The sequence below is a fragment of the Myotis yumanensis genome, unplaced genomic scaffold (assembly GCF_028538775.1).
Source record: "Myotis yumanensis isolate MYYU_CA2020_CCGP unplaced genomic scaffold, mMyoYum1.0.hap1 SCAF_9, whole genome shotgun sequence".
Taxonomy (NCBI): Eukaryota; Metazoa; Chordata; class Mammalia; order Chiroptera; family Vespertilionidae; genus Myotis; species Myotis yumanensis.
This window is the reverse complement of record NW_027223760.1, coordinates 55,596,725-55,610,095: the sequence shown is the minus strand read 5'-3', so window position 1 is coordinate 55,610,095 and position 13,371 is coordinate 55,596,725.

Below are 13,371 nucleotides of genomic sequence, written 5' to 3'. Positions count from 1 at the left end.
TAGGTCGATGCTCAACCACTGAGCCACGCCAGCCGGGAATGAGCTGCCTATTTAAAGTCTTTCTCCAGGTGTGTTGGTTGAGCAGATGGCTTTTCAGCCTTTATTATTTTGACTTGAGTGGTTCTGTGTGAGGTGGTATTTTTTGTCTTTGAATCCTTATAATACATTGGTTTTATGTAGAACCACTGAATGGGGAAAAGGAAGAATTAATATGAATAGAAGTTCTTCAATGAAAACAGTAGATTAGTGAGAATGGGTTGAGAGGGATTATTGAACCCATTGATATGGGAAAAAATAACATATTTGGACAAAAAAAAAAAGATTCTGGGGAGCTGAGTACATAGTCTCTACAGAGTACATACTGCTGTATGAAAGTTAGTGTAACTCTTTCCACATTTGTTTTTCCCAAACTTCTCTTTGAACACGCACAATAAAAAATATATATGATATAAATTAACACTTACATATACACATTTTCAGCTTTCCTTGTTTTTAAAGCTCTTCACATATATAAACCTCCAAGAGTGTTTTTCTTCTATGGGTATGATTCAGTACACACTGCTTTGACTCCAGTGTGCTCACTATCATCTTCTTACTTTAATGTAAGAATTCCAGCTAAATATATAAACAATTTCTATATGATTCAAAAAGTTAAGGATGTAAGAATAAATACTATTAAGTAAAAATTTACATTTGAACAATCTCCAGAAACAAGTGGAATGCCAGAAACATAAATTAAAAGATTTATAACAGGGCAGTTTTGTTTTTTCTTTTCTATATAAAGGAGTTTGTTTTACAAGCAAGCTAACAAATGGCTTAAAACAATCTTGTTGCTAGGCTCTTAGATACCTAAACAGACCTTATACTTTTTAGGTTTAAACATAAACTGAAACATTATAAAGATGCTTAGTCAAATAGAAGGTGACTCATCAGAAAAATTAGAATTTCTCTTTCCTACTAGAAGTCCTTGACATTGTATACAACAGATGTTAATTCCTTTTTTAGATTTCCCACCCGTCTTTTAATCCTTGTCTTAACCACAACCTAGCTATGTGACCTAATCTCTTTATAAATATAATGCCCCTTAAATATTTTCTTAGATTGTAGCTTATTATTTCCTGGTTGTTATAAACAACTTATTTATTTTGAAATATTTTTTTAAATTATTTCTATCTGATGATAGAAGATGGATGACTGATAGTTATACTATCCATCAGGTATAATAAAAATAGGTTAACTTTAAAGAACTTGATTTAAATGTTAGACGAATCTTGCCAAGTAGTGTAGATACAACAGCAATTAATATTGAAAAAGGAAGATAGACTTTCAGAAGACGAAGTGATATTTATTTTTTGATTACTCAATGGCTATGTGATTGTGGGCAATTCAAGTCTCCTGAGACGTCTCAGTTTCCCCATTTATATAATGACATAGATCCCTTTGGGTGCTAGACATTCAGAAGCATGAGGGTCTGATATGCGTGTTTGTGTGTATGTGTACAGTTTTGAAGTGGGGGTGAGGGTACTGTTATTGAGGTACTGGGGAACTGTGTACATAGTGCTGTGTAAATGTAGATTTGGTTTGACTTGCAGTACGTGCATGTGTTGGAAGGAGAGGGTGGTTAGCTTGAACCAAAGATTGCTATGATCAGGTTGCAAGGAAATATATTAAGAAGCCACAGTGAGAGCAAGGGGCAGTGGCCTAAATAAAAGTTAAAAAAATGGAGTGTTCATTGATTTCTATCTGCAATAATTGGTCCATGATTTTTTTGTTTTTACTTCTTAAAACTCTGTGTCAAAAGTCAAGCTTAAAAATTACTGGAGCCCTAGCTGGTTTGACTAGGTGGATAGAGCGTCAGCCTGAGGACTGAAAGGTCCCAGGTTTGATTCAGTCAAGGGCACATGCCCGGGTTGTAGGCTCTATCCCCAGTAGGGGGCCTCCAGGAGGCAGCTAATCAATGCTTCTCTCTCATCAATGCTTCTTGATGTTTCTGTCTCTCTTTCCCTCTCCCTTCCTCTCTGAAATCAATAAAAATATATTTAAAAAATTACTGGAGGTATTAAACAGATCATAAAAAAAACACAAAAAACACAAATACTGTAGACTCTACATGGAATTAAATTACAAAATCAAGTGGGTAAAAGTATAGAAAACTTAGCAAGAAAAATATTAATCATAGACAGTATATACATTCACAACAAACCAAAATTAGAAGAGTAAGAGTACTTATATATTAATGACATTTTATCTATTAAAAGCACAAGCTTATATTAGATGATTTTCCGTCTTCATGTTGCTATATCTAAAGAAAAGTATTTAATTCCACAGTGCCACAGTAATATTAATAGTAAGGTGTTTCCCCTTGAAATTACATGTTTTTATTTTAGATAGTTGTGGATGTGGAAAACTTCAGGAAAAAAGTTATAACTAATCCACTGTAATTTGCCTAATATGTTCATGATACTGATAAGTGATCAAAGACTAAGAATGAAAGTACAATGAATTTTAGTAATTGGATTACTAATATTTGACACTGTCTTATTTTCTCATTTATCCTCATCTATGTCTAAAATGCTTGTTATTTGCAGATGAGGATTAGTGGAATGTGTTCAAATTTAGTCCCTTTGGGGATGTACATACTTGTGTTTGTGTGTGAGTGTATGAGCACAACCACTATAATTAATAACAATCATGGGTATTCATGAAAGATCTGATTGCAGTATATTTATTTGTAGCCAGATCCATCTTGAGTTTTGTAAGTAATTGTTTAATTGATAACATGCAAAGAAAAAAGTGGGCAACTCTTAATTGTACAGATCAAAACATTCTTACAGCAAATTGAATACACACATAACTAGAACCAAGTTCAAGAACTAGGATGTTACCAATTTTCTGGAAGTACTTCCTATTCTCCCCTTCTTCAGACTCCTGACTTCTAACAGTATACATGAAATTTTCTTGTTTTTAAAATTATATTTATTGGGGTGACATTGGTTAATAACATTATATTTGTTTTAAGTATACAACTCTATCATACATTAAGTGTATATTTCATTGTGTGCTCACCATCCAAAGTTGTCTCCTTCCATCACCATTTAACCTCCCCCCCCGCCACATCCCTGCTCTCTTATAACCACCATACTGTTGTCTGTGTCTCTGAGTTTGTTTAATCCTTTGTTGCTTTTTGTTTTATATCTCACATATAAGTGAAAGCATATGCTTTATGCTCTTTTTCATCTGACTTATTTCACTTAGCAGAATACTCTCACTATCCTTTATACATTGAACTATTTAATACAGACATTATTGTATCTTTTTCAACATTATTTGTGAGGATTTAGCCCTATTATTTCATTTAGTTATAGTTCATTAATTTGTATTGATGCATAGTATCCATTATGTGATTAGACAATATTTTTTTTTCATTTTCCTATTCTGAACATTTTAGGTTATTTTCACTTTTGAGGTTTGATGTAGAAGCTGTTCAAATCATGTGTGTATATCAATTTTAGTACATATCCATGTCATCTGAAAAAATAGATTATTCTCATTCTTCCTAAAGTTTATACTTCCAATGTTACCTTTAGATGAATTTATTGTCTATGCAAAGTAAGAGGAAGATTTACTTCAGGTTTTCTAAGCTTAGCATGATTAACACTTTTGAACTGGAAATGTATTGGCTGTAGGGGTCTGTCCCGTGCACTTGAGGGTGTTTAGCAGCAGTCCTGGCCTGCCCACATGAGACACCAATAGCAGCCTCCACTCAGTCATAATCAAAACCATCTCCAAACATTTCCAAATATCTCAGGGGGAGAGGGAAGGAAAGGAGAAGGAATCACCCTGGGTTTAGAATCACTAGAATGGAATTTCCAGAAAAATTAATCGATACCATTGGTTATGTGTGTCACAGAAAAAAATGTTCTGTGAGTTTGGCCTCAAAAAGAGGATTTTATCAACAATAGCTTTTAAATTGTTTTCCTAAATGTAAATTTGAGCCCGGCCGGTGTGGCACAGTGGTTGAGCATTGACCCAGGAACCAAGAAGTCACCTGTTTGATTTCTGATCAGGGCACATGCCCCTGTTGCAGGCTCAATCCCCAGTAGGGGGTGTGCAGAAGGCAGTCGATGTTTCTCTCTCATGGAAATTTCTATCTCTCAGTCCTTCTCCCTTCCTCTCTCTCTAAAAAATCAATAAAACCATATTAAAAAAATAAATCTGAACATGAGTTTCCCATTTTCAAAAATAATCAACTCCAAAACAACATTATCTAAACTGTTTATCCTGATTTCAAAATCTCTTATCAGTAGTTACTGCCCACCATATCTCTGCACAAATGTCACAAACTTCCTCTTTTATTAGCTCATTCTAATACATGCCATTGTGGTTAAGTGGGACCCAATGATTCTGGATTCTTGAATCTGCTATTTACTGATTTTATAATAGTGGGTTAGCCTCTGTATTTCTCAAACCTACCATCTGCACAATGATGTTGCATTAGCATGAAGCGTTCTTACGAGGTCCAAATGTGATTCTGTGTGAGACATATGTAAAGCTTTGGTATAATAAAACACCTAATGCTATTAAATGTATTAAATAATACCATGAAATATAATTAAGATGCCATTGGTAATAAACTTGAATTAATCAGCTCTCAGAAAACGCCTGTTGCAATAATAAACTGACCTTCGATGGACACATTTGTCTGTCAGGAGAATGAGGGACAGCCTTCCACTGCTAAAGAGAAATCAGATGACACTGAATCAAGAAAAGAATGAGTTGCGGGGGCAAGGAAAGAGCAAATTTGACTTAATAATAATAAAAAGTAGCAAAACAATGAAGAGATGATGAATTTCAAGTTTTTATCCATATTATTTTTATTGTATCTTATTTAACTACAAGTTAATTTTTATGATAGCTGTTTTGAACAAGTAGATCGCAAGATTCTTGAAACTCCAACAACCAGCTCTTGTGAACTGGTACAAACTGCCCTCAGCAAATCACTGAAAAGCACTCGACTGTGAAAATGCATTAGCAATACATACACATGTGCTTTCTTTTTTTTTTTTTTTTAAATATATTTTATTGATTTTTTACAGAGAGGAAGGGAGAGAGATAGAGAGTCAGAAACATCGATGAGAGAGAAACATCGACCAGCTGCCTCCTGCACATCTCCCACTGGGGATGTGCCCGCAACCCAGGTACATGCCCTTGACCGGAATCGAACCCGGGACCCTTCAGTCCGCAGGCCGACGCTCTATCCACTGAGCCAAACCGGTTTCGGCATACACATGTGCTTTCTTATCTCAGAAGCATGCATTGCAACTCCAACTTCTTTTCAACAAAAACTGGCCAAAAATGTCTCTGTATTATCAAAATATCTATAAATATAAACCCGAGTCTGAGATTCATTTCCCTCATTTCATAACAATAAAAACAATGTAGATAGTTTCTTCCAGCTATTGTGCTTTCGCATTTCCTGACCACAAAATATGTCTATAAAATAACCATCGAGAAATAGTCATTTAACTTGACTTATTGTCTTAGTCTGACTTTGACTGTGGAGTGTGTTTTTTCTTCTTTTTAAAAATATAATATAGAGCATTAGAATTCAGGAAAGAAACTAATTGATGTATAAAAACATGATTTTTCCCTTATAAAACTGAGATTTTATTAACTTTAATAATATATGTTTTCTTCCTTTTAAGAACAACATCTATTTATATATAAAACCCTAAGTGACCGGAACGACCAGAATGACTTGTTGCTATGATGCGCACTTGCGGGGGGAGGGGTCAGCCAGCCGGCCTCCCATGACCCCTCCCCCCTGGCCGGCTCCACTCCTAATTGCCCCCCCCCCCGAAATGGACAGGGCTGGCTGGGCCCCACCCATACACGAATTTGTGCACCGGGCCTCTAGTTATACTATAACAGAAAAATGTCTAGAGTGAATACTCTCCATGAAAGCCATTTACATAATCCATAAATCTGTAAGCTTCAGGGTAAGATTTAAATTAATATTTTTCAAAATAATTTATTTCTTCTTCAGTTTTTGAGCTAATTTTAAGTAGCTGAATTCCATAATAATATAGTTGTATCTAAACTCACACATTGAATACTTTATGGATAATGCAGTTTCTCCTCAAGACCAGCACCATACAATTTCAAACTAAGATTATTTTTCATTAGATGGAGTTCTGTTTCAATTACTTTTTGCAAGAGCTTGAAAGATGCAATTTTTATGACAATATTAGTTCTATTTGTAATCATTCCTACTGTCTATGCCCTATTGAAGATAGCTGACCTTTGCTTTGAGCAAGAATAAGTAATTCATCTTAAAATTTTTCATGAAAATACATAGCTCTGTCATCCTTACATCTAGTATTTAAATCATGAATCTTACCATAACAAAGAAACTTAGAGACACTTTGATAATTCAATAATAAATATATTCTCTTCTATAAGCCTTACTTCAGACATATGTTCCTTGAAATAAACAGTCTAGGAAATTATTAAAATCAATTAATATGCTACAATAAAATAAAATATCTGGAATCTCATCTTACCATCTAAAGATATATACCTAAACTGAAATAGAATTTACTGACATCTCTAGTCTTCATTGAATAACATGGGTTATGTTAGATTTTAAATGGTAAGTTGTGATCTTGGCAAAATGTGGTCCCTGATGAATGTGTCTTGAAGAGAAATATTTATATACTTCAGAAAAACATTGTCTTTGTCTCTATGAATTTTTTATACATTTTATTTTATCTGACAATAACGACAATGCAAATGAAATATTTACTTACAATTGCAGCCTGATTATTTGCTCACTTATTGTAATCAGTCCATCTCAAATGCTTAATAGTGTATGTCTAAGGGGTTCTTATTTATTCTATATTCTGTTTTATCTCTTAAATATTATTGTTAAAGATATATTTAGAAGCCCCTTCACAGCCTTTAGAAAATGGGCAGCACATTTTTTAAACTATTTGAGATTTTTGTGTCTTCTGAAGAGTTGAAAATAACATGCAGAATGTCCATAGTGTTCTAGAACATTCTTTGCATGTAATTGTATATTAACATATGTGCCTGTTTGAGTACTTGTGTGTTTGCATGTACGTTTTCATATATATGTTGAGCTGGGAAGAGGGGCCACCAAAACAATAGAGGAAAGGGTAAATAAACAACAAATGTCGTATTTATTGCTCAGTGTGTGTCAGTACTGACCCGACATCTTATATACATTATTTTATTAAATATCTGCAACAATGATATAAAGCTGGTATTAATCATCTTCCCATTTTACAAATGAAACAATAGATTAGATTAAGTACAGTGTGGGGCAAAAGTAGATTTATAGCTGTTCTTATGGAAAATAATAAAATAATAATACAAGCATAAACTCTGTTTTTCCCATACTCACAAATGTAAACCTACTTTTGTACCACCTCATACATAAGCATATAATACTATTATAAAAGAGGCAACAAAGATTAGGAGTTATAAATTTATATCCAATGTACATGTGATTATGATCATCCAGCTGCTGTAGCTGATTTGCCAATATTATGCTGGCTATGAAATCCAGTTAGATTTTTATAAGTGTGAATGTGCATAATTGCCTCCTTCCTTTCAAAGGGGAGCATCTTTCCATAGCAGATCCTCCTTCCAATAAACATTCCATTCAGTCAGGATTTGAATTCACTTGTAATATTACACTATATTCGTAAACATGAAGATGATTTTTATTTTAATTCTATTAAAAATCAATAGCTTTTTTTGGCATTTCGGGAATTTAAATACTTTCATTTGGAAATAAGTAACTTAAAAATTTAAAAAAAAATTTCCAGAAGGAGAACCTTTATCCAAAAAATAAATTTATGTGATTTGGGAAGACAAATCTCAAATGCATATTTTTGGCATATGTGACAATTTTATAATCAATATAAAAAGATAAAGTTAGTTGAAATAATTAAAAAATGTAAAAATCAGTCCAGGCAAATGACTATTCAATCTTGCTGTAAAAGTACTTATTTAAAATTCTCCCCCAAATATTTATGTATTTGACAAAGGAGGCATGAACATACAATGGAGCCAAGATAGTCTCTTCAATAAATGGTGTTGGGAAAATTGGACAGATATATGCAAGAAAATGAAACTAGACCACCAACTTACACCATACACAAGAATAAACTCAAAATGGATAAAGGACTTAAATGTACGACAGGAAACCATAAAAATTCTAGAAGAATACAAAGGCAACAAAATCTCAGACATATGCCAAAACAATTTCTTCACTGATACAGCTCCTAGGGCAGTTGAAACTAAAGAGAAACTGAACAAATGGGACTACATCAAAATAAAAAGCTTCTGCACAGCAAAAGAAACCATCAACAAAACAACAAGAAAACCCACCTCGTGGGAAAACATATTTGCCAACGTCATATCTGATAAGGGCTTAATCTCCAAAATTTATAGGGAACTCATACAACTTAACAAAAAAGAAGATAAACAATCCAATCAAAAAATGGGCAAAGGATCTAAATAGACACCTTTCAAAAGAGGACATTCAGAAAGCCAAGAGACATATGAAAACATGCTCAAAGTCACTAATCATCCGAGAGATGCAAATCAAAACAACAATGAGGTACCATCTCACACCTGTCAGAATGGCCATCATCAACAAATCAACAAACGACAAGTGCTGGAGAGGATGTGGAGAAAAAGGAACACTTGTGCACTGCTGGTGGGAATGCAGACTGGTGCAGCCACTATGGAAGGCAGTATGGAGGTTCCTCAAAAAATTGGAAATGGAACTCCCATTTGACCCTGTGATCCCACTTCTAGGAATATATCCCAAGAAACCAGAAACACCAATTAGAAAGGATATATGTACCCAGATGTTCATAGCAGCACAATTCACCATAGCTAAGATCTGGAAACAGCCTAAGTGCCCATCAGTAGATGAATGGATTAGAAAACGGTGGTACATCTACACGATGGAATACTATGCTGCTGTTAGAAAGAAGGAACTCCTATCATTTGCAACAGCATGGATGGAACTGGAGAGCATTATGCTAAGTGAAACAAGCCAGTCAATGAAGGAAAAATACCACATGATCTCACTCATTCATGGATAATTAAGACCATTACAAACTTTTGAACAATAATAAATACAGTGGCAGAGCTGCCTCTAACTGATAGTCGGACTGCAGTGGGAAGGCCAGGGAGGGTTGGGGGACAGGAGGGAGGGGAGTAAGAGATCAACCGAAGAACTTGTATGCACCCATACAACCATAACTAATGGACATAAGACACTGGGGGGTAAGGGAGGGCAGGGGCTTGTCAAGGGCGGGGGGGGTGGGGGGGAAAGGACACTTATGTAATACCCTTTGTAATACTTTAAGCGAAAAATAAAAAAAAATAAAAAATAAAGTTAGTTGCTCAAGTCACTCTTCATTGCTGGCTGGCTTTTTCATTTTACATCTTTCTCTTTCAACTCAGCTCTGTTGTTAGCATACTTCAAATGTCTAGCATTGATAGTGAATACACTACAAAGGCAGAGAAAATATATTACCTGGTATAATAAAAATGTGAAAATGTAGAAAAACTTACCATGTAAAGAATGGTAAACATAGAATAATGTAAGTCTAATCATGTAAATGTAATCATATTGTTACCATGATATTCAGTAATCTAAGGAAAAAGTTAGGTCAAGCTGATTTGAGATGAAAAACAATGAATGAGATCAAAAGTTGTTCTAATAATGCGTAAGCAGAAAGGCATTATAAGGGGTATTTAACTGTCACCAGTGTGAACTTACATAAAAGTAAAGTTCTATTTCATCAAACTAAAACTAAACTGCCTAAAACTAGTTAAACGACAAAATTGAGTAGGTTATCATTTTTTGCAAACTAACATGGGAGACTGGCCATTCTATTTGCTCTCATTAATGAACCTTGTCCCCAATTTTAGAAAATACTTAAACCATGTCTGTTGCCTTTCTTTAATAACCGTATCCTTTTTACCAGCCCAAGAAATGTCAGTTTTGCCACTCTCCCAGGGGTCTCAGTTTTGTTAGATTTCCCTGCAACCTGAGCATTGCATGCAAAAGATTTTGAATGGAGGAAAAATTTCTTACTACCAAGGTTAAGAATAAAGCAATATACAGGATTTTTGGATGTTTCACAAGCTATTAAATATTTATATGTTATCAAAAATAAGTGCAAGTGATGGTTTTAATATTGAGACTGGTTCTTTACAACACTCAGAAAGAAAGGTCTGATTTGTTACTATCCGTTTTACTAGTACACTGTGGAAAAAGACATATTTAGTGAGCCACTACTTGATGATTGGCACAGAATCAAATGCACGAATTAGAAATATAATTAAGACATTAACTTCTTTATCTTTTAAGAAATTAAATTCTTTATCTTTAAAGAATTTAAAATCTGGTGAGGAGGTGACCATATAATCTTAATTTACTGTGACGTAAGGTATGCCTACACTATGCCAGAAGATAATGCAAGAAGAACATTCAACTGCACCTGGGGGCTTGACGTTATCTTCCCAGAAAGAATGAGTAAAAGTAACTTTCTCTACATTAAATGTCTCTTTGGTTGCTTTAGGAAGCCTCCAACTGATAAGTCAAATTGTTATGTCCAGTACTTAATACTACATTAGTTCAGGTTCTTTAGTTGCAAAATCAATTTTGTCCAACTTAAGTTAGAAACAAAAACAAAAAACGGGAGGAGAAAATGAGAATCAAAGTTGAACTTTCTCACCACAGGACTGAAAACAAGGCAGGGTGCTAGTCCCTCCTACTGGACCATTTAGGAGCTTCCCAAGACTGTCTGTACCCTTATCCTCCTTTCCATTCTGCTCCTGAAATAAGGGTTCCTCTTCACCCAAGTGTAAATCTTACACGTGTAATTTTGAACTAATTTAGCCAATCTTCACAGGGACTGGTCTATATCCGTTTTCTTCATTCTTGTTTGTACAGTCAGTGTCTCCCTATCTAGTGACCTCACCTGCCTCAGACAACACCTTCAGGCTTGTCTGTTGCAGGCAAAGCAAAACAAAAAGAATCTTTCTTTCAGCTTTGTTACCTGCTCAGTCAATCTTTTTCTTCCTGTTACTTTTTACCAAGAAAATTATACCTGCTATGTTCATTTACTCTTCCCTATTTCTTATTTACACTTTGGGGTCTGATCCTGAACATTCCAGAAGTTGCCTTAAAAAAAAGTTTTAAAGGAACAAATAAAACCCTTTTATATATTTCCTTGTTTCTTATACTCTCGAGTTCTCTGTATTTTCTCACAGCCCCTGCCTTAATACTCTTTTCTCTCTCACTTTTCAGGCATTATCTGGTTATCCTCCTACCTCTGATGGTTTCTTCGCTCTCTCTTTTCTATGACATTTCTTTTATTTCCCACCTCAATAATATGAGTGTTCTCTAAACTCTATTCTTTAAATATGTATTTTCATTGTGTGCCACTGTTTAGACACTAGTTAAATTTAGAAGTATAATTTTGATTTCTCTTCCCTACTACAAACTTTATTTCTAACTATTGGGTAGAGATCTTCACATACTGTCATGCTGGTGTCTCAATCATGCCAAATGGAACTTTTTTTCTTGGTCAAATCTACTGATAATACTTAAATCTCTATTTCTTCTAATAATAGCACCTTTCTTCTTATTAATCATGTTAAATATTTGGAGATGCTCCTCATCACTCAAGCTCATGGCTCTGAAAAATCACTCTTCTCAGTTTTCCAGTCAACATTCCCGGATTAACTACCAGTTAACTTCTGCTTAGGTTCTCATTTCTCAACCGAGGTCCTATCTATTGTTCATCTTGTTTCTCAAACTGTGGTTGACAGAGACCAACAGTGGAAGCATTGCCAGGGCATGTCTTTGAAGTGAGTCCTCAGACCCTACTGAGTCAGAATCTATATTTTAACAAGGTTCTTTGTTTTGGGATGGCTTGTTTTGAGAAGTAGTTTCCTGTTGAATGTGAGTTCATGAGATTTTTTTTGAGAGACATACACACAGACAGAAAAAGCAAAATGGAGAAGGAGAGAAGAGAGCAGAAAGGGAGGGGAGGAGAACAAGAGGAAGAAGAGAGGAGTGAATGCATGCTGTTTTTCTTCCTACACATTCACAGTACATTAGCCTGTTTAAGGTATTATAGTAAAGAAAAAAAGGTCTGCATCTAATATACATTATACATCCTGTAATGAGCACTATACAAATAGCAACCATTCTATATTTACTGATTTGCTCATTTTCTATTTTCATATGGAATTACTGTTGTTATTCATGATTAATATATTCTACCTGCAAATAACCAATGGAAAGATTTATTTGAATGCTTTTAATAAAAAATGTAATAGTTTCACCCTAGCTGGTTTGGCTCAGTGGATAGAGCATTGGCCCGCAGACCGAAAGGTCCCCGGTTTGGTTCCAGTCAAGGGTACATACCTCAGTTGCAGGCTCCTCCCCAGTCTGAGCCCTGGTCAGGGCACATGCAGGAGGCAACCAATCGATGTGTTCCTCTCATAATGATACAGTGGGGCCTTGACTTATGAGTGTCCCGACTAATTCGAGATACGAGCCGTCTCTCGGCCAATTTTTTGCTTTGAGTTGCGAGCTAAAATTTGGGTTACAAGCCAGCTTCAGATACCCCACCACTAGTTGGCGCAGCGAATGTCACAGTGAACGCCAGGACATCAGCCCAGCATCACGTGTCTCACTGGTTCACTTTATGATTTGACATACGAGTAATTTGAGTTACGAGCTCCGTCATGGAAATAAATTAAACTTGTAAGTCAAGGCCCCACTGTATTTCTTTCTGTCTTTCTCTCTCTAAAAATCAATTGAAAAATATTCTCGGGTGAGAATTTTAAAAAATGTAATAGTTTTATTATGTTATTTTTATATAAACATTTCTTCCTCAGGAATTGTCTGGTGGGATGTTTTTAGAAAACATTCTGATGCTAGAGGTGTGTTATTGAGTCTTGGCGAAACTTTCATGATCTATTCAAAATCTAGAGATCAACCTGCTGTTGCTGTAAGAGGAAATTATTTTTCTTCTGCATAAAAAGAAATCAGTGTGACAGACCCACCTCTCTTACACATCTTCACAATAAACGTCTTCCTTTTTGGAGATTCCCTATATAAAACATGGAGTATTCATAGATTGATAAGGCTGCTGAAGCCACTTTAAATTGGTATCTCATTTGCAGGCTCATTAAAACCCACAAAGAGACAGGACCTGGTCACCACTGATTTGTCAACTGACATGCTCAGAATGAAGCAGACACATGGATGCTTCCTTGTTCAATACTCAAATTGGCAGTAAGGTT